Genomic DNA, 24065 nt, shown 5'->3' on the forward strand with positions numbered 1-24065 from the left:
GCTGCCAACATTTGGCTCTGAGAGGGGCCTCTGATTGTGGAGCTTTCTCGTATGGGTTTGTTTTGTGTCTGTCTGTTGTCTAAGTCAGATGTTCTCAAATCTCCTGTAGCATTTGCCTGGAAATGGCTTTCTCACGGCCCTTCAGCATCCCCTATAGACATTGTTCCATGGATGTTAGCAGAGGAAAGCTTTGCTTCCTTAGGGGAGGTGGGAGGTATGGGCAACTTTGCATAGGAAAGTGAAAAGTTTTTTAAGAAAAATGGAGCTCGACTTTGTTCCATGGACTATTCCTTTGTTATTCAAAGACAGAAACAGCTGTTTCCTCTGAAGGAACGCAGTCCTTGCTGGACTCCTTTAACCATTGGCATTTGGCTGTTAGCATGTTTGCTTGTTTTTAAGATGGTAGCAGCCACAAGGGCACAGAGAGGGCATAGCTTATAACACATTGCCGCACCCAGTGCATCTAACCCGTGCGTGGTCTGTGTGGACAAAATGAGCACCCACACCAGCCAGAATGCCCCTCACTAGAGTCACACTGCTACTCTCCTTCATTGCCACATGAGAGGGTATAAGCTGCTCTTCAAAATTTGAGCCTCTGAGAATCCAATTCAGTGAATATATATCGAGTAGAAATTATGTACCAGTCACTGTACAGGTGTTTAGAGAGTTAACAAGCAAACAGCTTAGGCATCTTCCCTTGTGCCACAAATAGTTCCTTTTTTCCTCCTCTTATGGTACCTTTTCCCAGTCCAGTGGTTAGTTGTTTTGAACTGAACAACTTTGTTTTTAAAACCTCCCCAAGCAAGAAAGTCCCTGTGCACCAAAGCTGTACAGATGTGGTGTTTTGTAGCTTCAGAGTCTCATTTCTCATAGGTCTGGAGCTTTCAACAGTCTGCCTCCAGCACCTGCTTGCATCACCTCCCCCTCCTCTTGAATTGGCTGGCTCTTCAAGTCCTGGCCCTGGAGGATACTTGTTCAGTGTTTGGGGACTTGCCAAAATTGAGGCAGCCTGTCGTATATGGACAAGACTGGTCCTTTATTTTCTTTTTACTTTAGTGAGGTGGAACTTATAGAAGACCAGTTGACAGGAGACCAGCCACTAGAGTCACTTTCTTCAGACCTGGCTATCTGACCATGGCTCTTTTTTCTCCTTTAGGCCACTGAGAGATATTTTTCTCTCATTCTTTTATAGGCAAGGCAAGCAAATATTTTGGCCAAAGGATTTTTTTTTTCTTTTTAAACAAGGAATTTCCAAACCTTACGTGTTCTAATCCCACAGTCCATCTCTGCGAAGAGACGTCCAGACTCGGGGGCTGTCGGTCAAGGCGACGAGGCAGCAGTCAGGGTCTGTCAATCCCTCTCTTCCTGTGAAATAAAACGATGTTAGGCCCTGTACACGGGATTTTTCTGAGTACTTATGGCAGTGTTCCCCCAGTGGAGAGCCCAGAGCAGGCTCTGCTTGCTTTCTCTGCTCCTGTGCTCAGAGTCTTGGCTGAGCCTACATCCAGCCCCTTGCTTCTGGTAGAGTCCCTTTGTTCTTGTCATTGAAAATTCCCAAGGCTTCAGCCATCCAACCAGAATGGGGCCGCAGAGCTGTCTGGTGCAAGAGGGGACGTCTGGTGCACTAGTGTCCAGTGGTGATAGGACAGCAACTCACATGTGTCTCAGGTATTGTGATGCCCACTCTGTGTCCTCATGGGGACATAGAAGTTTCTACGTTTTTTGTTTGGGACCATGCAGTTTGCCCTATTGACTGATATATTTGATAGAGGGCTAATTTCTGTATTGCTTCAATGTCATCAGTTCAAAGGTATGCTATCAATTTAATAATCACTTTCTTGGAGCAGGAAGGAAACATTAAATATAAACAAGGATTATAAGATGCATTCCAATTTTAGAATCAAGGAATATGTAAACTCCTTGGTAAATATAAACTCCTTGTGATGTGCTGTGATTGGCCTGGAGGAAAACTAGGTAGATAGGTCTTTTTGCAGGGAGGGAGAGCAAACTTCTTTAAAAAAAAAAAAGAAAGAAAGAATACTATGAGCTATCTAAAAAATGAGTGTACCCAGAAGAGAGGTTTTGGCATAACATTGATGGGGGGTTATAGATCCTTTGAATTTACCCAGGTTACAAATTGCCGGCATCAAACATTGTAGACTATTAGCATGTCATTGACACTGTTGGGAAAGCTCTCCAAGGAATGACTGAAGAGCACACCTTGCAATGTTTTATATCAGGAACCTTTTTGGTTATTAACACTAAAAGACCCTGTGGGCCTTTAACAGGGAAATTGGAAGTAGATGATGACCAATTCCAGATGGTAGTCTCCTTGTACCCTGTCTCCTTGTCCAGGACACGTCTCGCGCTGTGTCTGTGCAGCACGTAGTGCCCTCGGAGGGAACGTGTAGCACACTCGGAGGGAACGTGTAGCACACTCGGAGGGAACGTGTAGCACACTCGGAGGGAGTCCACATGAAGCCTCCTGCGCACTTGGCTTTGCTTGCTCGGCATGCCAGATTCATGGCTGCAGCCATGAGTGGAGTCCAGCCAGCCCAGTTATTGCTTTAGAACGATCTCTGGATGGCTTCTTTCACTTGGTACTTTTGAAGACAACAGAGGATTAGTTGAGAATGCTTAAACAGCCAGACTATCTAATGAAGCCGTGATTGGCTTTCAGCATAATTATGGGACTAGGGGTCCTTGTTTCTTTGTGTTTTCACTTCTGAGTCCCTGAATTTGTGAACTTACCTACGGGAGAAGTTATGATTAACTGAAGACAGAGCACTAATAAAATTAGTCACAGCTTAACAAGTTGTCCTTCTTTCTTAACATTTTCATTTATTTTAGGACCTCTTTTCTCTGTGCTGGTCTCTCGCTCAATGGCAGATAAACATTCAACACCAGGATAGAGAAATTGTAAATCTTGCAAAAACTGCAGGATTTTATGAAGTCCTTGGGAGTAGTATTGGAGAATTGTGTGCATGGTCGTGGACAAAGAAGGACCAGGTGGTGTTAGACCAGTTAGCAGATGATGAGTCACATGAAGATGACAACTTGATAGACACTTGGAAGGAGAATGATTTGAATCAAAGGATTAAGAATGGGCCTTGGGAAGATTGAGCCTCTCAATTATTTTTGCAAAAATGACCATCTTTTTGATTATCCTCTTGAAGTCAAATTTAAAGATTATCGTATAGCATTATCATAAAATCTTGCAGGAAAAACCACATTTCCCATCAACATTTACTCTATTAAAATTTTGTGTGCAGTTGAAATAAGTTAGATCTTATTTAAAGGAACCTTATTTTGATTATTTCATTTTCCTAGATAAAGTCCTCATCAGCCTCTTCCGCCTCCTCAAGACTACCATTTTACAGTAAAATGTTGATCCTCATGTTAAGAACATTAACTTTGTGCTTTTGTCTTTGTGACAGTTACCCTGGAGTGATAAGGCCCTCTCTCCAATACGTGCACACGCAATGATTCATGATGGGCAGAGGGCGTGGTACAGATTTCTAAGTCCTTCTCAGTAGAGAGAGTCTCCTCTGGTTTGATCCAGAGTTCTGTGCTGCGCTGTTCTTAATTGCTGCTGTCCTGTATTGGGAAGTGTCTTCTTGCATTGTAGCGCACCCTGCTTTTTATAGAAAGTGCTCCAGCACTCTTTTATGTGACAACTCAGAATTCAGCTTTAAGTAAAGAGAATTTAGCAATTGAACTACTAAGGAAACCTGTGCCTGTCAAGACTCTGCAAATTTCTCTGTCTCTGTGTCTCTTCCCCTCGCGCCAGTTCTTTCCACCTTCACCAATTATCTTTTGCACATGCTCAGGTTTTCAGTCTAGAAAGGTACTTGGACTGTGATATAAGTTCCACAAAACTTCTCTAGGGAGATTTTTATTTCATAACGTTTCAGTTAAGAATGACTTGCAACTTTGATGAAACATGAGCACCTTTGAAATACTGGGGCAATACACATACGGGCCCTTTCTGTTCATCTTAAAATAAAAATCAGTAGTGAAAAAATTCAAAGGATGGGTATGACAATTTGAACAAGGTCCCTATGAATGGATGGTTATTTTTATTCCAGGGACATTTCTTAGGCTTTAAGTCGTGTTTTGGTAAATATCCCCTCATTTGGCACCCAGTCATGTTCTAAGTAAGTCTTAGGATCGTGTTGACTCAGCTTTCATGCAAAGATAAGCTTTGTAGATTGCCTAAATATTTAGTTAACGGCAGGATTGAAAAGTCTCTGAGGTAGTTGTAACCAGAGCTAAAAATAAATGTAGCAATCGTATATTGAATATATTTAAGCAATATTAGCAGATTTCTGTTCTGTAAACTTCCTTAAATATTGTCACCTTGAGATATAAGTTTGCTAATATGCAGGAAAAAAATAGTATCATTTGAAAAGTTAAACAAATAAAGAAAAATGTACGTCTGTTTTTAGTTTAGTTTTTAACGTGATAAAGCACGAGTAATCTCACAGACTGTCAGAGCTGAAAGAGACCTTAATCAGCCTGAGCAGATTCCTCATCTATGAAAGAAGAAAGGCCCGGAGAAGGAAGATGGATTCCCTGCCCAATCCCACACATACAGGGCTGCAGAGGCAGGGCTGGAGCCCAGGGCTGTCGGCTCCTACTTGTATGCTCTTTGCATCATGCCATGCCGTCATGTGGACAATTGTGAGAATGACCTAGTGAGAGCTCATTTATTCATTGGTCTTATCATTAATTTGGCCAATTCACTGGATACCCACTTCACCCAGGATATTGATTTTCTGTTGCTATGTAAAAAATCATCACAAACTGAGTAGTTTAGAACAATCGCCATGTATTAGCTCATAGTTCTGAGGTTCAGAAATCTGGCATGGGGTGTCTGTGTTTCTCTGCTCAGGCTGAAATCAAGGTGTTGTCTGGCTGTGCTCTCTTCTGGATTCAGAGTCCTCTTCCAAACTTATTCCTGTGATTGGCAGAATTCATTTTTCTGTGGTTGTAGGACCTTAGCCTATAATTCCTTGCTTGCTGTCAGCCAGGGCCTGGTGTAGCATTTAGAGGCAGGGCAGCGCCATATCCCTCTTCATGTGGCCTTTCCGTTTTCCAGCCTAGAGCAGTATGTGGCATCCTTTCTACACTACAGATCTCTCTTGAGTTTTTCTTTGGCTACCCGAGCAAACTCTGCTTTTAAAGGACTCATGTGACTAGATTAGATCCATCTGGATAATCTCTGTGTTCAAGGTCAACTGACTTGGGACTTTTAATCGCATCTATAAAACCGCTTCACAGTAATACTTAGATTAGTGTTTGATTAAATAACGGTAGGGTGGAAATCTTGGGAGAACCCTCTTTAGAATTCTGCCTACCACACCCACCTTACCTGATGGCCAACCTTTGGATAAACCTTACCGTCTGTAACACTTTTGTGAATCTTGAAATAAAGGCAACTATAGCCGCTAGGCAGCAACAGCGGCCCCACAATCCATGTACTTGTGGCCTGATAGTCATACCTGAAGTTGTTTCCAAACAAGGCAGCTGGAACAACCTGAAGGAGCAAGAAGTGATTTTTTTGTAGCAGAAGAATAAAAAAGAAATTGGATTATAAAAGCATAGTTAGTTCAGATACTTCTGCCTGCCTCATGGATGACAGCACCAAATATTAATACTGAGCCCAAGTCAAACTTTTTCTTGTTTAAGAACAGAAAATCAATGACAGAAGGTGAAAGAAATTCCTACCAAAAACTAGCTTAACATTTTGGTACCTAAAAAGGCTAAGCTTAACTTAATGAGAGAAGTAGTCCACTTCTGCTGAATGCCAGTGACTTCTTATTCATTAGGATACAACCCAGGCCTCATCGGCTATCTTTCTGTTTCCCAGCATGCTAAGCTCTTTTCCACCTCAGGACCTTTGCACATCCTGTTCTGCCCACTTCTGAATGCCAGTGACTTCTTATTCATTAGGATACAACTCAAGCCTCATCGGCCATCTGTTTCCCAGCATGCTAAGCTCTTTCCTGCCTCAGGACCTTTGCACATGCTGTTCTGCCCATTTGCAATGTTCTTTCAGCTTTTCACAGCTTTTTTACTTAGTTCACTCTTCTTCAGATCTTAGCCTAAGCAGCATGTGCTCATGGAGACTCCTCCTCATTGTCTTATTTATGTCATTACCATCTTGCTTCTTACCAACCTCTGGTATCTTCTGTCACATCACCCTGTGTATCTTCTGTACAGCCTACACTTTTTGTTTGTTCGTTTTAATTTAAAAAATTGTACAGTTGCTATACAATATTTTATTGGTTTCAGGTGTACAACATAAAGATCTGACAAATTCTATGAGGCCAGCATATTACCCTGATACCAAAACAAAGGACACTACAAAAAAAAATAAATTATGGACCAATATCCCTGATGAACATAGATGTAGAAATCCTCAACAAAATATTAACAAACCAAGTTTAAAAATATATTCAAAGGATTATGCACCATGACCAAGTATGATTTATCCCAGGGATACAAGGATGGTTCAATATCCACAAATAAATCAATGTGACACACCACACTGTTTGCTTGTTAGTATTTGCTTATCTGCTGCCTTTAGAATGGCACTCCTTGAATCAGACCTTGTCTTGACTCACCTCTGTCTAGATCAGGGTCCAGACACTCAGTCACTACTTATTAGACGTTAAAGAGGCCCAGAGAGGTTAGGTGTTCCGTTTTCACAAAGGGAAATTGGCATAACTGAGAGTAGCATTCTTAGTTTTAGGGAATTTCAGCCTGTCACTTGACATACTGGTATTCCTGATTACTAATCTGATAATTGGATAAGAATGGTTTAATGACTAGCCTGATGTCATACAATCAATCACAGTGAGAGCTAAGAGTAGCTTCCCCAACACTTGATATTTTCCCCACAAGGAGCCATCTGGTCTGTGTTGAAAATATTCAACTTTTAGAGTTTTTGTTTTTCTCAAACAAAATTAAAGAAATAGATGATAGTCTTCTAGTGTCCAAAATGAAATGTTTCAGTTTGTGTTATTTAACTCTCTTCATATTTTTTCTGCTTGTAAATTCCCTTCCGAATTTGTTTTCATTTTCAATGTCTATTAAACAAAAATGATGACAGATTCATTTCCTGGTGAAAATTACATGTCTTTTGAACTCAGGCCAGTGTTCCTGACCCTCAGCACATCTGACACTGTTAAAAATATTTACCATTTGAGATCCTTGGGTGGTTGGTATTGAGGCAGAATTAATGAGAAACCTGAAAAGCTCAAGCAAAGCAGGAGAGATGCAAGTAGCAAAAAAGTAGATGGAAATTATTTCCAAAGTACAACTTTCTCTCTGCTTACCTTCTGTAGATTATGCCGGCTGTTTCATTCTCTATTGAAGTGTAGCTGAAGCTTCTTTTATTTGGGCAACTCCATGTGAATTTTACTCTGACCAATGTGAAAGTGTGCTTTTAGGGTTTTTTTCTTTTCTTCCTTTCTTTCTTTTTTGCCCTTTTGCATCCTTTAACCTCCTTTCAGCTCTGGGGACTTTTCTTGAGTAAACAGGAATTCACTATGCACTGTATGGGTGGAGTTGCTTTTGGCTTCTAACTATGTAAAATAATAGGGGGAAGAAAAGAATAGTAAAGCCAAGACCTTTTATGCCAAGTTTCCAGGTCATCTGCATTGTTGGGCAGTGGTAGAATGACTGGGCATCTTTATAGTCTTAACCCTTTTCCACCTTTACGGGCTGCCGGCCAGAAGATCTTCAATGGTTTCCCTTTTGACTAACAAGACTGAATGGTGACAGTTTTGTTTTGCTTTAAATCTCCATTTGATAAAGCTATTTATGTGCAAAGCATGCTTCTTCTTGAGTGGTGAGGGAACAACATGAACCCCCAAACAGGCAAGCCAGATGAACTAGGGTAGAAGAGAGGTGGACCTTTTATATAACTGCTGAGAATGCTTAACTCTTAGTACCTAAATATCTTACTTGTAAACAGAGAACTTAGGGGTAAAAAACTTAAGTGTCCAAAGGATTCCACATATTCATGTATTATAAAGGGTTCGCTTATTTCCATGATATTCTTTATAGATCACCAAATACTTAACAGAGGAGAAAACTGAAAACTGACATGTCCCAGGTCTTTAGTGATGAAAAGCCATCAGAAGTCAAGATAAAGCAAAGTTAAATTATAATGATCTTTAAAAAAATTTTGGTATCATTAATCTACAATTACATGAGGAACATTATGTTTACTAGGCTCCCCCCTTCACCAAGTCCCCCCCACAAGCCCCATTACAGTCACTGTCCATCAGCATAGTAAGCTGCTGTAGAATCACTACTTGCCTTCTCTGTCTCTGTGTTGCACAGCCCTCCCTGTGCCCCCCCCCACATTATACATGCTAATCGTAATGCCTCCTTTTTTTCCCCCCCTCTTATCCCTCCCTTCCCACCCATCCTCCCCAGTCCCTTTCCCTCTGTTAACTGTTAGCCCATTCTTGGGTTCTGTGATTCTGCTGCTGTTTTGTTCCTTCGGTTTTTTTTCTTTGTTCTTATACTCCACATATGAGTGAAGTCATTTGGTACTTGTCTTTCTCCGCCTGGCTTATTTCACTGAGCATAATACCCTCTAGCTCCATCCACGTTGTTGCAAATGGTAGGATCTGTTTTTTTCTTATGGCTGAGTAATATTCCATTGTGTATATGTACCACATCTTCTTTATCCATTCATCTACTGATGGACACTTAGGTTGCTTCCATTATAATGATTTTTAAATGGACATGAGAATCAGTGAGATACCAAGATAAAGCAAACCTGAAATCGTAATATTTTTGATAGACTTAATGTGTCTTGTTTAAATTCTTTTCTGTCTTAACTGACAAATCTGAACTACTAGACTATCTGTGTCTCTAGGATACCTGGCAATTGAAATGCAATATTCACTATTAAAATATTGCCCTTTGTCCTTAAGGCTATAACAGTTACATTGAGGACATCAAGACATAAAACAGTGAAAAGTATGAAATGTAAATAGGCTTAATTCAGTTTTTCAGACTTAAGTTTGTCCCCTCCTTGATTTTGATCATATTCCCAAACATTTACTCTATTTACTTAACCCTTGATTAGTTTCACTTCCTTTACTTAAAACATTTCCTTCAGAAAATAAATATGGTTATGGGTAGCAACTGTTAAAAATGGAAGACATGCTAATACCAAATGGAGATTTCTTTTAGGTGCTATCACGGAGTTTAAAGGACAATGGCATTATATTTAACAAAATACATTATAAACATTAAACTTGCTAAGGGACTAGATTTTAATTGTTTCTCACACTAGGAGAAATGATAAATATGTGACTAGATAGAGGTGCTATGCTACTGAGGCAATCATATTGCAATATAAATGCATCAAATGAATGTATTAAACTTACAGTGTTGTCTGTCAAATATAACTCAGTATTTTTAAAAAGAGAGAGAATGTGAAGGGAGTATCTTTCTCATGTTGCAGCAACAGTGTTTTTCAAGGATGAGTCCTTGGGCCAATGTGGGGAATGGGGGCCATGTAGAGTGCTGCTGAGCCCCAGCCATGGTGATTTTGTTGGTCTTCTATGCCCTGGGAATAGAGGCAAGCTTTTGAAAGCCATCCAGTATATGCAGGTGGAACATGATGATTTAACGGGCTTGTAAACATTTATAGTTTAGTTTTAATTTTTAATAGACAGTTCATTAGACTTTTGCTCTGCTTTCCCCATCCTTCCCCCTTTGCATTTGATTTCTGCTTTTATGCTTTGCTTTGCAGCAGGTGGGATGGTGATCATTCTGTGTGACTGAGATGGTGGAGAAAAGAGCACAGGAGAGTCAAATATTGATACACACTTTCCTTTCTCTTTTGGGGACTCAGGGCCATGTGGAGTCATAACTGAGAAGAGGGTTCCAATTGCATTGGAGGGCATGCGTACCTACACTGGCGGCTCTCCAGTGCCTACAAAGTCTGGCCTACTTGGAGTTTTATGATTGATGTCCCCCTGCTTCTCAGCAGGGTATGGATTTGTATCAGTCTTTTAATATTTCGAGTACTTTCACATACCTGATCTCATTTCTACCTGCATGCCCTCTGTTGGTGTGTGTGAAGTGTAATTAAGAAGATAATAAATAATCCGTAAAAGTATGTGTAAACATTTGGCCTCCCAGTTGTAAACATAAATAACTTGGGTTACTGTCACCACTGCTTCCTTCCATTAGTGTGAATAATAAAGTATTGATTGTAGGCACACTTAGGTGTAAAAATGCTTTAGAAAAGCCAGATAGCTGTTAATAGCCTTATGCTTTTTCATAACTTTTACTCTGATAATCCCATTGCTGTAAATTTATTCCAAGTCCATAATTGAAAAGAAGAAGAATAAATCTATGATCATTTATTATTGAGTTATCTTTTAAAATTAGAATAATCTATAAAATTACTAATATATTACTTATTAATAATAAGTAAACTATGGTATGACAACTTGATTGTTTATGCTGTTACTAACACCATAAACATTGAATGGAGAAAATTAATAGAAGAGCAATGTGAGAGCATATACATGTTATGATTACAACTGTAAAATACACAAATACATGTGTGCACACATACAAACACCTGAAGAAGGCACAAGAAGATAAACAGCTGCTATTAGGGTGGTAGATTTTTGAAAACATTGTTTTCTTCTTCTTTACAGTCTGTTAGTCCTCTAATGTTTTTGTTAGGAATAAAATTCAGGAAAAAAAGAAATAAAAATTAACCACATATGCATAAAAAACAAGTGGTAATAAGACAGAGTCAACTCCAGTTGTACAGGGAAATCAGGTAAATGTGAATCTTAATAGACTATTAAGCTTCAAGGTTGTTAGAAGGTGTGTGCGGGTGTCAACTCGGTCACTTTTGATACCTCCCAGGCTCAGACCCTGACCCTGGCTGAGCACCCACCACAGTGTGCGGCTTGTCATTGTCAGTCACTAAGGGATAGATGGTGGGTGGATGGACGGACAGTTTTCTAAGAATGTGAATCCAAGTCAGAGTATAAGGTTAAAGTGGTAGGAGAAGAACACTCCGCAAACGTCGGTGTGTTTCCAAGACCAACCTGGGCACTGAGACCCGTAGAACGGAGTAGAGTAGATCGGGGTAGCCTAGGAGATTGAGGTGCTGTCACCAAAAATGGGAATTGATGTTGGGCAACAAAACAAGGACCACCGCCACAATAAGCTACCCATAGGAGTCCCTGTATGCTAGGGGTCAGCAAGGGTCAGAGTGTACCACTCTGAAAAGGCTTCCTGGAGAAGGTGTCATTTAACCAAATCTGGAATGAATGAAAGGAAGGGAGGGAGGGAGGAAGGAAGGAAGGAAGGAGGGCTAACTTTTATATGAAACCTTGAAAGTGTTAGTTTAAATTCAGATTTCGTTCCCATTTTGATGAAATTCAAGGTTCTCTGAGTTCTTTTAGGTGGCATTGTAGGTTTAAGTTTAAATGAATTTGAGCACTGATGTGTGGATGGAAATGATTTTTGTCAGATTTGCATTATAATGATACTGTATGATGGTCTGCGTATTTGATACATATTCTAAGTAGGAGGAAAACAGCCTGTTAAAACTGTTTCTCTTTAGCATCTGGCATTTGCAAGGGACTACTTCAGAAATTGTCTTGTAAAGTCTTAATTAGTTGGTGGAGCAGAATAACCATGGTTAAAAAAAATAGCATGCAATGTGAAGGAAAGAAATTGCAAAGGAAGGAAAGCATGTATATTTGAGAAGGTTCCAGTAGCCTGGAACTCGACAATCGTCACAAGGTGCCATGTACTGTCTTCTGCACCATGGAGATTCCCTCACCCCCTTTTTAGTTAAATGTGCCCTTGCCCCATGGCAGCCCTGAATTAGCTGCTATCTCCTGGGCTGAGGAGGCCCCAGGGTATAACTAATTAGCTGAACCAGGGGAAGCTTGAGCAGATTTAATCGTGTCTCTAAGCAGAAACTGTTTCTTCTGGTAGTCAGAGTAGGGCACTCACGCTTTTCTGTGCCTGCTCAGGCTTTAAAACTGAAGCTGCTGCTGATCTAAGTTGCTGACACCTTTTGGGCACTGACTGAGAACCATTCTTTCTGCTAAGAAAGCCACATGTACTATCTCATAGTCTGGGGAGGGTAGGTACTGCTATTATCCCCCTTTTGCATTTGAGGAAACTTGAAGCTTAGAGAGGCCGTACCCTGACATTTTCAGGTCAGCACCCAGCTAATCTGGGGAGAGCTTGAGGGCCTCTCTGACGAGTGCCACTTAGGCAGACAGATGTCTGTGTCATGTCCAGGAGAAAGATATCTGAGGGAGCTGGGGGAGGCTCACTTCGTTTCCTGACTGTGGGATGCCTGAGGTTTAAGATGCTCAGCAGTGATACATGGTTGTGATACCACTCGATGCAGAAGAAGAGAAAGTCAGAAGAGTGGGGGTGACTGGCTGGCTGACCCTCTGTCATGGGAAGGCCTGCTTCCTCTCAACCTCTGTTGTTAGACCATTTTCAGAGAGTAGTTTACTCAGAGACAAGCTACAGTCCGTAGGCTTCCTTCTATCATTTGAGGAAAAGAAAACTCATCTGAGTGGGGGACTTACAGGCAACAGTGGGGGGCTGCTTTAAAAGACTGTTCCTGCTTTGGGCCTTTTTTTTTTTTTTTAAATGAAGGCTTGATCCCAAACCTTTGTACTGTATTATTTTTATTCTTTTCTATGATGTTTTAAAAATGGAAAATATTTCTATAATACATCTATATAAATAACTGTTTCAGTTATTAAGGACTGGCTCGGGCTTATTTCAGATTAGCTCTACCCTAGCCCTTTTAGTGCAGATGACTTACAGGTAAGCTAGACCCTTACAGCTCAGAGGGGGGTAGAATGATGTCAGGCATGCAAACAAGGGTGTTCATTGCCGCATAGTTGAAAAAGCTAATAAACATAGGTAGATAAAAAAAGAATTGGCCCAGTGGCCTTACTTGTATGGGACTGGCTCATCCCCTTCGTGGGGTCCGCGTGGTGAGCCCTGCACGTGCACACCCTTCTGCACTATTAGGAAAGGTGCCCCGACGGCTCTTGGCAGCCCACACGTTTTGTGTGATACGATCTCACTTGCGTGAAGGATGCTTATGAGCTGCGCTCCTGCTGTTCCCGGTATATGCGTAGTCTCTGGGGTGATACAGAATTTTAATTGTTGAAACCTTTTGGGAGAGAGTAGAGGGCTTTTTATCTTTTCATTTTTTATTTCTCTGTATAGTTTAATTCTCCCTTATGCATCTGTATTACTCTTATTTTTAAAATAATAACTTAAAGAACAACACTATTGTACTTGAAACAGCACATATCGGTGAGATTCAAATAACAAGCCCCTTTCACACCTTCATGAAAATCATTCACGTGTGAGATTAGGTCTGTTACGTCACCTGAGACACAGGGCATTTCTTTTCTTTTCGCTCCCTCCTCCCAGGCTGTATGAAACTATACTTATTTATTCCATGGATCGTCGAAAGTAGGTCAGCAACACAACCAAAAAAAGCCTCTCCTCTGGTTTCTTTGGGGTGGTGCCGGCGGAGGAGGTGACGTCGGTGTCCTTGATCCCCCTTTGCTTTTTGTGTTTGGGGCTGGTTTCTAATCATTTTCCTTCTCTTCTCCACATGAGTTTTGAAGAGATTATTTTAGATGAGGCAGGGCCCTGACAGTTTTAGCTTTTGCCTTTTTATTTGCACAGCATGTTTTCAGAATTTATTGTCTTATTTTCTATTTGCCCCAGTTAGATTAAATTTTATATCTGATGTTCTGTTCTCAGCCTACTGCTTTTGGTATAGTTTAGGGTACAGGTCGGATTGTGGTCATTCCCTCTCTATCCCGTTCTGTTCATCTCTCTCCTCAGTACTTCAGTGGTTACTTCTGGAATATCTGGGTAGTTCAGTGTCTCTGACCCAAGGGTGGAGTTTTCCTTTTCCCTAATCAGAGTATCTGCGGTGGTATGACTGAGAGCCAGCAGGCGGGAAGGGCTCCGGTTCTCTGTGTGCTTTGTTCTCCTGACATCTCGATCTTGGCAGGGTGATACCTACAAACATTTGTTAGTGGTTGAGAATTGGAGGTAAGAGCCCTTTTGACACTGGCTTTTAATGAAAATAGATTAATTTGTACACAGCAATTGCTTAATGTTTTATTTTAAAAAACAACAACTGTATATACTGATGTAACATTTACGAAGTATTTTTCTAAACATTAGCTTATTTAACGTGTTAGTAGTGACGCTTGCTCTCGTCGTCTGTGGCCGAGGAAGCTGAGCCCTGCCTGGAATCCAGGCTTTCTGGCTCCACGGCCCAGGCCTGCGCTTGGTCGGCTCTCCACACAGTGGCTCCACGTTAGTCCTGATGAGGCCTTGGAAGATCACCTTCAGGAAGGTGGTACGTCCTTTTGGAAACAGATTTTCCCCAGCAGGTTAGCATCCGTACTATTTTCGCCTTTTGTTCCTTCCTCCCTCTTCCCCCCACCCTAGGCCCTGCCCTTTCTGAAGACCTTGATTCACTTTTGCATGCCACCCTTCTCCCCAACACACATCTCTGTTTCCACGCTCTTGATTTGCCAGAATGGCTTTTGCTGCTAATTTAGTAAATTCTGCTTTTCTGGTAAGATCTAGCACCAAACTCCTTTCTTGCCAGAAGTCCTGATGTGTCCAACTTCTTTCCAAATTTCCATTAGCCCTTTGCACACTGTTTTGAAAGGTCACTTCTTGTGTAGTGGGTAGTTAAGTGGAGGGGAAGCAGCTTTGTGATGGACATGGTGCAAACAGTCAGGAACTTTGGTGTCCAGTCCAGTGATGCCACTAAATTGCATGGCCTTGGAGAGGTTGCTTGCCCTCAGTAGGCCTGTGGGCTGAAACTATTAAGTGAAAGGAGGAGACTAGAGATTAACCCCTAGATCAGTGGTTTTCAAATTTTGTGTCACGAACCTCTGGGATTTGCAGCTGTCGAGGTGAACAGAAGGCTTTCTTCTCTGCTTCTGCCAGGGCGGCCTTGCTTTCCTCTTGTTAATGCACTGAGGTTTCACTTCGATTGAACGATTGATGGATTAATAAATTTTTGATAAAAAGGATTCTCTACTAATAGTTTGAAAACCTCAGATTAGATGATCCTAATATGATCACTGTCTCTTACACACAATTAGTTACTCAACAAATATTCAATTAGTTTGACTTGGCTTTCTTCTTTAGATGTCTCCTGTATGTATAGTCTCCCTAAAAGATTGTGTAGGATAAAGGTAACTCCCGTCTCTGTGTCATGGATAGTATTAAGAAAACATAATGAAACTAGTTGAGGTACATGCATTTATTTTAAATGAATTCAACTATAAGCATTCTGCAAAGAACACAAATACTGTGTGGGCTCTGAGCACAAGCAACTGCTTTGACGGGTGCTCATCTGAAGGAACCACCGTAGGGAGGAAAACCTCCCTGGAACTTACTGATGGGCAGTACAGTACAGTTTAAAGAAAGCAAAGTACGTTATGCTATATCTGTGGCTTAAGGACTTTCCAAGAGAAATTCTCACTCTGGGTTTTGCCTTGAATATTAGCTTTAGAATCTCACACCCAAATAAGATGCAATATCATCATGTCCTATTTCACATCATTACAAGTTCTTTTCCATGAAAGATTCTGCAGATTTTTATTACATGGTGATGATTTATAATACCTCTTTAGTCCTTCAAAGCATTCATGAAAATCTTTTTGAAATAGGAATATGAAAGCATTTAAAGAGCACTTCCTTTAAGGAAATTGTAAGTTTATAAAGTAAATAAGTGAACTGACATCATGCTAGCAGTCTGCAGAGCAGCTACTGCTTCCGAGGGGAGGGGGCCTCTGACTGAGGAAAGGGTATATGCTGTTGGTCGGTCCTTTTGCTCGCCCTGAACGTAGCCAGAACATTTGACCCAGTCATTATTACTATACTTTCGTGTTGTCTCCATGAAGTCTTTAACATCCATACATAATGAATATATCCATTCAACAGAAATTCAGACAAGCAATAAAAGCACACCCAATAAGACTGCATATTGAGAAATGCAGGGTTCATAAGATATCCTGCCAGGAAGAGATATTTTTTACATGCCAAAAATATAAATTGAGACCTTACTGAACTAGATTGTAAAGACAGCTCTGTAGAGATATCTAGTTCCCTGTAGGTGGAATTTCACCTCTTAAAAACAAGCATACCAACTTAAATAGTGTGTGAACCATGGAGAATGTAAATTCTGCCCCTGCTGGTTCATGCTTCTCTTTGTTTGGCATCGTTCTCAGGTAGGGGCCTCTCCTCGTGCCACAGGCCCCTGTAAACCAGCAGCTCCTGCCCACCTGGCAGCCGCTCACGGAAGAGTCTGCCTCTTGCCTAGGAGTTCCAGCAAAAGTCCTGCCGCTGACTTTTCTCTGGCTTTGCCAGGTCCCATGTCCATCCCTGAAGTGGTCACTGTGACCGACGGGCCAGACCCGAGTCGTGTGCTAGTGCTGGGGTCGGCTCCGCCCGGCTACACAGACGGTCGAGGGAAAAGGGGTCATTCCCCCAAGGAACACCGAGGGGTAGCAGTAGAAAGGGGGCTGGGTCCTGGGCCAGCAGAAGCTGCAGAGGTTCCTCGCAATGAGCAACTGAAAGGGTCGCACAGATGCACGCAGGAGGGGCTACTGGTGGTGATGGGCAAAGAAAGTTATATAAAAGTAACACCTCAGCCCTGGGCTCTTACTGAGATCGTGCTTTTGCTTGGTTCATGATCTGTGCCTTCTATTTTGTGGTTTTGCCAGGCCAAGAAAGAGAACTTCAAACATATACTCAACACTTTGCGATTGGTACACAGAGAGGCATCAACCTGATTCTGAACAGAAAGCAGAGGAAGAAACCTGTTTTGATTTCTTGATTTGTTTCCACAGCACATAGGGAGTACAGATTTTTGTGGGAATGGCTGACTGGAGGTCGCGGGTCAGCTGCGGGTCAGCCCTGGTGGGGCTTTTACCTGAGTGATGCTGATCTTTGGACATTTGCCTCAGGTCTTTGTGCTGAACCCTGTAGTTTCCTGTGTGAGGAGTTGACCTTTGTGTGCCCAAGTTCTTCCGCTTGCCGGGGTCTGATGCAGCTTCCTCCAGCAGTTCCTCGCCACCTCCTGGTTGGGGAAGAAAATGGAAGGTGGTGAAGAAAGGAAGCAAAAACAGTTCACACTTCGCCCCCCCAAAGACAGATCTGTTACCCTCCCTTGACCACAAAAATTCACTGAGGAAGTTGGTGAGTCGGGTACACCAGCATGGGTGTTCTTAGCACGGTTTAGCAAGCCTCTGGTATCTTGTATTTTTCTGTTTCTACTGCTACTGCTTTTCTTCCAGGGTAAATTCACCAACACGAAGAAACGTGAGCAGTACCCTGATCGGTTTCCTCAGGCCTAGGCTGGGGTGGTCGACAGATTACCCACAGAGGCGTGGGAAGGTGACCCAGTTCCTCTTGGCCATTCTGACTTTATTTCTAATGACTCTGACATCTTGAAAATATTTTTCATTTCATACTTGGGCTCTTACAGACCTTCTCATAAATGAGCACATTTATTCTGAAATTTTTCCTTCCTGCGTTCATTGGAACAGGGTCAGGTTCTGTCTCCTGAGGCCTTGCAGTACTCGGAGGGGCTCTGCGGCGCATCTGAGGCCTGAGGGTCATCAGAGGTATATCCCGGCCAGCGGATGCCTCGTCCCTCAGCAGCAGGGCCACCCCAAACTTCTTTTCCCGCTAGTCCACCTCTCTTTTCTTCCCAGTGTTGAGGAGTATGAGATAATGTTTGAGAAATCCTTGGTTCCCTTTGGAGAAAGGTGCACAGTTCATTTATTGTATCCCCATCCACTGGCCAAGGTTAGCTAGTGGCCGCTCCAAATGCTGATCTAAGCTATTCAAACTCAAAATTGAATCACCAGTAGAGAATGATGACCAAGGGTGTGATCTGGTTTCAGATAAGCTGGGGCTGAATTCAGGTCTCATCACTTACTGTTTGAATAATCTTGTGCCCTAGATTCTTATTTGTTAAGTGGGGATGATTTTAACACTAACCTCATAGAGTTCTCAGTACAGTTAAGTGAGAAGTCAATCAAAATAACCTGGCACAATACTTACCATGTAGTGAACATCCTATAAATGTTATCTTACTACTGGAGGGAGTCTATATATATTTTATTTATATAGTATAAAGGAATTTGCCCTTTTTGTAAGGCTGGAAATTTGGGAGAAAATACAGAGACATAATGTGTGATATAAAGGCTGACCCTGTCTCACCAGGAGCTTTATCAAATCTCAGCCCTTCACCACATTTCTTTTGGATTTTTTTTAAAGAATTCAAGCATTGCAGATTAAAATCCTCCCAGGAAGCAATGCAATGGCAAAGGGAAAGGCGGGAGAGAATGTTTAAAGCAAAAGAGGCCCCTAATCTTCAGACACGTAACCAGATGCAGTGTACGGACCTGGGTTGGACCCTGAGCTGAGCAAACGAATTACCAAAGACCTTTTTGAGGCACCTGTGGAAAGTTCAGTGTGGACTGTCAGATGATATTAAGGAATTATCATTAAATTTGTTAGGTATCATAATACATGGTGATTATTTGTAGAGGAAAAACAGTACTATTAGAGGAGGTGAGGACTTACAGGAAGCTATTCCTCTCAATGTCCGTACCCCTCACGCCACTGGTAAGTAGGTCACCTTGGTAATGTCAGCCTGATGCCCTTTCCCTCATCTCCCCCCTTTTTCTTTCAAGTCCCCTGAACCCTGAGGCTCCAGCTGGTGTCTGGGACCCGCTCCGCCTCCGCCTGCTGTATATCTCCAGCCTGCGGGATCTGCTCTGAAAGCGGATGCCTCCCTGCTGGGAGCACGGGGCGTCTAGAGGGCGCTGGGGCGCTGCTTTTCCCCAGTGTCTTCACCTAGGATTTGACCAGAATAGATGTATCTTTTGAGGACTACTCATGCCACTGAAGAGAACAGCAGGGCACTTTTGAAATATTCTAAATGTCTTCCACACACAATCAAAGGGAGAGGAATGCTCAGGGCAGAGTCTCTAACTAGTACTGAGGCTCGTTATTTACATCCAGGGCAAGGAGGGTGTTTGTGAGGATTAAGGCAAACCGCCCCACTGCAAGCCCAATCCCAAGAGGGGACCCTATGCGTAGTTTACTTCCTGCAGACTCTGCCGTAGGCACGTAGGAGGGGAGGGGGGCCGACACGCTGTGTACCTAGCGTAGACCTCTGACCGGCAGCCGGAGACTCCAGAGGAGGGCTATCTGGAACGGGATGTCAGCTGAGTGGGTCTTTTGTTGGTGAGTGGATCTCTCTTGTCACTTTCAAGACAAATCTATAAATAAATAACCACCACCCAGATGAAGGCACAGGACAGCTTCATCAACCCCGGAAGGTCTCCTAGTTCGCCCCGTCATCACCCCTCCCTCCCCACCTTGAGCTGAGCGCTGCTTGGACTTCCATCACCGCTGGTTAGTTAGTTTCCTGACTGCTGAACCTCTCATGTAAATGGATCACAGGGCATGTACTCTTTTTTTGTGACTTCATTCCCTCAGTTTAATGTCTGTATGGTTCTCCGTGCCTGCATGTAGCAGTAGTTTGGTCTTACTGTTGTAAAATATTTCATTGTAGGGAGTATGTCTCAAGTTTTTCATTCTTTTGTTGGTGAACACTGGGTCATTTCTAAATTTGAGCTGTTATGACTAAAGCCTCTAGGACACATGAAGACGTGTTCTCCTACGTGTCTTTTGTTGGCCATGGCACTCATTTGCCTTGAGCGTACCTGTAGAAGTGGGTTGCTGGGTCACAGGGTAGACACATGTATATCCTACGAGACATTGCCACGTAGTCTTGAAAAGTGATCCTTCCCGTCTCCACGCGTCAGTGTATGAAGGTTCCGTATGTTACACCTCCTCGTCTACACTTGGATTGTTCCGCCTTTTTAATCAGAGCCCTTCAGGTATGCGTGTGGGAGCGTCTCACTGTATTTGCTTTTCCTTGATGGGTAATGAGTGATACGGAGACCATTTGGATAACTTCTTTGATAAATCCCATACCATCTTTTGGCCATTTTTCCAGTTTTTATAAAGGCAAGAATGGGAAGAGAAAAATGCAGATGGAGAGGCTTCATGTTGAGGCAGCACCACCTGGTTAGCAATCAAAGGCATGGGGGCTGGTATCTGAAACCACAGAACAGTGCCAGCCTCACCACCTTCTGGCTAGGTATTTAACTAAGTTTCTAAGCCTGTTTCCTCACTAGAAAATGCCAGTACCAATAGCACTGATCTCACTGGTATGTGGGGAGGATCAGGCGAGATACGTGTCATCGGTGGTTAGTAAGAGGTTGATAAATACTATAAATGTACGGCCGTGCTGGTGTGCTGGGGAGGAGGAGGAATGGGAGACTCCTTGGAGGGTGAGGGTTATTAGTATGTAAGCGCTGAGTCGTTTTAGAACCCGGGGTTGACCGTCCCCTTGCTCGCACGCCACAGTGTCTGGCAGACGTCTCGTCGCTGCGCTGGCCGCTCCCAGCCACCCGTCCTTTGGGGCGTTGGGCCGTCATCCCCATCACACTTAGTGGTGCGGCTCCTGACCGTCTCCTTCCAGCTCCAACCCAACCTTTTTATGTTTTATTTTTTTCCCACTTGGAGTAATGTGCATTTAGTAAGTACCTACTTGCTGCAGAGCGCTGTGCTTGGGTACCTCTAGGGAATCATAACCCACAAGGACTGATTCCGGCTCTCAGGAAATGTAACATCCAATGAGGTGGTAATAATAGGTGGCTATCCTATTTTTTAAATGCTTATTATACGCCAGACACCGTTCTGAGTGTGTTCATGTATTAGGACATTTATTGTGACACTGTTCTGGGGAGGCACGTGTTGTCGTAATGGTCACACAGCCAGTGTCAGAGCCAAGAGGTGTACCAAGATCCAACCCAATCGCTTGTTGCTATTCTGCATCTCCTAAAACATCTCAGCCTATAGCAACATGGGCCAAATTAACATTCACAGCCCCTAAGTGCAAAATAGACTCTTAAGTGTTCTACTGGCCTTTCTCTGTTCACCTTCCCAGAAATGGTGAGGCTGTGAGCTACCCAAGAGATGATATTTCCCAATTTGTAGAGTCTGCTTGTTAGGTAGGGTGCAAGTCACTGTTTGGAAAATTCTTTGAAGGGCCGAGTGTGCTCTGTGCTCCTGATAACCATTATTGTTACGAGCAGCAGGTTGGTTTCTCTCCTGCAGGGCAGAATTATCCTCCATATTGTGATCTTTCCGTGCGCTTTCTATTTAAAAGGACCGATTGCTCCCTCCTCTCCTCCCCTTCACTTCTCCAGTTACCGGACAAAGTCAAACTGGAGTTGCCCCCTTGCCCCAGCTTGGGGAGAAGGGCTTCACCCACCCCTGGTGCCACTGCGCCTCAACCCAATGCAGAGCTAATTCAGAGGCTCCCCCGCCATGTTTTTAAACCTAGGAAGCTACAGTGAAGTGAAGGTTTCCCACCTTCCTATCGTAGTACGCATCTACCTGCATTTCACTCTGTGACCTGCTGAAGTAGAAAGGGGACTCTTGGAGCCGTTCATTGCATGAACACACTCAGCTGTCTTCTCCAAGCCATTTGACCTCAAGCTCCTTTGCCGCTGTTGCTGCCTGTAAGCTAGCCTGATCCAGTACACCTTACATTGCTTTCGAAGCCTAAAGAAGCCCTGTGACCAAATGTTAGCAGGCTGTTCAGACACATTGGATTGACAGTTCGATCTGAGTCCATTTCCTGCCTGACACACACCTCCCTACCCCACAAGCCAAAGGTAGAAACCTAGCAAGTTACATAAGTTTTTGGAGCATTTGGGAGGGCTGGCTGCTGGCCCAGAGTTGGGGCACTTGGGACTGCCTGCACTGGCAGTAAAACATGAGCTCGTTTTTAATAAGAATCATCATTTCGTTCAGCTGTGTGAATCAGAATAGCAGAGTAAAATCAGGGCTGTGGTCCCCTGACTGTGACTCCTGACTTCACTCTGGGGCAGGGGAGAGGGGTTGTTTTGTGCGGGAAGGGGAGGAATATATCTCTATTGTTTAAACTTCAGTAAACAGGGAAGAGTGGGCAGGCCAGCAGGACAGGAGTTACACTGTTGCACAGCTTGGCAGCCCCATGGAGTCAGTCAGTAGGGGAGCCGAAGCAAGGGATCTCACCACCAGTGTCTGCCAATTCCAGCCTGTTCTGTGCACCAGCGTCCAGTCTCACTATTCTGCTATATATATATATATATATACCCTTTTTCTTGCGAGGTTTTAGAAGGACATAGTTTTCAGCTTTCAGGCACAGCTAACTAAATTGGCATTAAACTGGCTCCAAATCTCAAGCGTGGTGTGTTGAGCCTGCTGGTTTTAGGAAGAAGATAGACCAGAAACTTGGGAGAGGCCCTGGGACCTTCTGTTGGGGTGGCCAGGGGAGGGCCCACATGGGGGCGGCATCGGGGGCTGATCTTCCTGATGTGACCCTGAAGCAGTTCTTCAGGGTGCCTGCTCACCTACTGTACCACTTGCAGGCCCTGTATCAAGAATGGATGATTATTTTTTCCAGGGGACTTGAGAACTTGCCTAACTCCCTTCCACCCTCCTGCCTACCTGGGCTGTGCCTCGTTGGCAGGTGCAAGTGCAGCAGGTACGGGTCACCTCTCAGCTGCACAAATTCAGTGAAACAGAGACAGCTGTGTACATCCTTGGTCTCTGAGGCCAGTCCTCCATTCTCCATGGTGAATTAGGCTCAAAGATGCTAGTCCTTTGTTTCTGTTGTTTAAAAAAAGGTCAAATGTGGAAAATAACCAAAAGCATAAAGAGAAAAATGAGTGTCACACTCATCTCCCTCACAGAGAATAGTGGCTAACTTTTTATGTTTGTGTTTTCAACCTTTTTTCTATCTCATGCACACACACACACACAATAGATCATTTTCCACATATTGTACTATAAGTAGGATTTCCATTTGCTATATTTTTCTCCTATGTATCATGAGTTTGCTCTTAACAATTGAAAATCCAACAAGTAGTGGTTTAAGTAAAGTGGGGGATATTTAGGCATTAAGATACAGGAGAGGTGGTCTGGGACGGAGGGCTGCTCTCTGAAGCCTTCAGCGACCCAAATGCTTTCCTTCCCCCTTTCCTCTCCTCCTTCCCTAGGGTGCAGGCTTTGGTCTTCCTGTGATCTCATGTCCGCAGAGTGGTTGCTGTACCTCCTGGCCGCACGTCTGTGGTCCAGGCAAGGAGAGGGAAGAAGAAAGAGTGTGTGTGTCGGAGGAATAGAAAAAGTTTCCCAGAAACCCCCGCTTGTGTCTATCCGTGTCTTACTGGCCAGACCTGATCACAGTCCCCCCCTCAGGAGGATTACAGTGCACTCAGCTGGAGGAGATTTTGCTTCTACGTAATCAAGGGTCTGTTCTTACGGAAAAGGAGAAGAATGGACATTGTCTAGACAAAGCAGTGTCTGTCACATCTTGTTTTAAATACTACTCCATACCAGAAAGTTCTGGGGTGACTTAGAAACTCCTATGATGCTATTAGGAAAATTGTGTACATTGTCCACAGGAAAATGTATAAATATATGACACATAATATAAGGGAGGTTTAGGTATTCACTGAAACCCCTCTTTGGGCTGCTACCCGTGATTCTTTCCTTAGCAGAAATTCCTCGAAGTCCCGCGGTTGGTGAACACATAGATCCGTGTGTAAAGCTCACGCTCCCTGAAGACTGCTGATTCATACTTCTTTAAGTCATAGATGGGAGTGTCTCCTTCCCCGAGTCTTCCTTTATACTGTCACCATTTCAAAAAATCCTTAGTTTTTCCAAAAGATAAAAAATATCCGTATAATTTGAATTAATTTTTCTGTCGACTTTGAATATTCCCCAGGTTTATTGAATATTTGTTTTCTTGCAAATAGTTTATCCTTTGTCCATTTGTTTTTCTACTGATGTATTTACCTTTCTCTTATTGATTGTAAGAACTCTTTATATACTGA

At 43.0% G+C, this 24065-nt stretch overlaps 1 protein-coding gene and 1 long non-coding RNA gene across 9 annotated transcripts in view; one reads left to right on the plus strand and one right to left on the minus strand.

Moving 5' to 3' along the window:
- Positions 1–24065, plus strand: part of ARHGAP26 (Rho GTPase activating protein 26) — a 404986-nt gene that overhangs the window by 175584 nt on the left and 205337 nt on the right. The window lies entirely within an intron of this gene.
- On the minus strand, positions 1104–22354 carry LOC140846218 (uncharacterized). The gene is made up of 3 exons (XR_012125176.1): positions 7344–22354; positions 5505–5539; positions 1104–1365 (listed from the first exon to the last, which is right to left on the minus strand). It is a non-coding gene; the product is annotated as an uncharacterized lncRNA (long non-coding RNA).

Source organism: Manis javanica, chromosome 14, assembly GCF_040802235.1.
Source record: "Manis javanica isolate MJ-LG chromosome 14, MJ_LKY, whole genome shotgun sequence".
Lineage (NCBI taxonomy): Eukaryota > Metazoa > Chordata > Mammalia > Pholidota > Manidae > Manis > Manis javanica.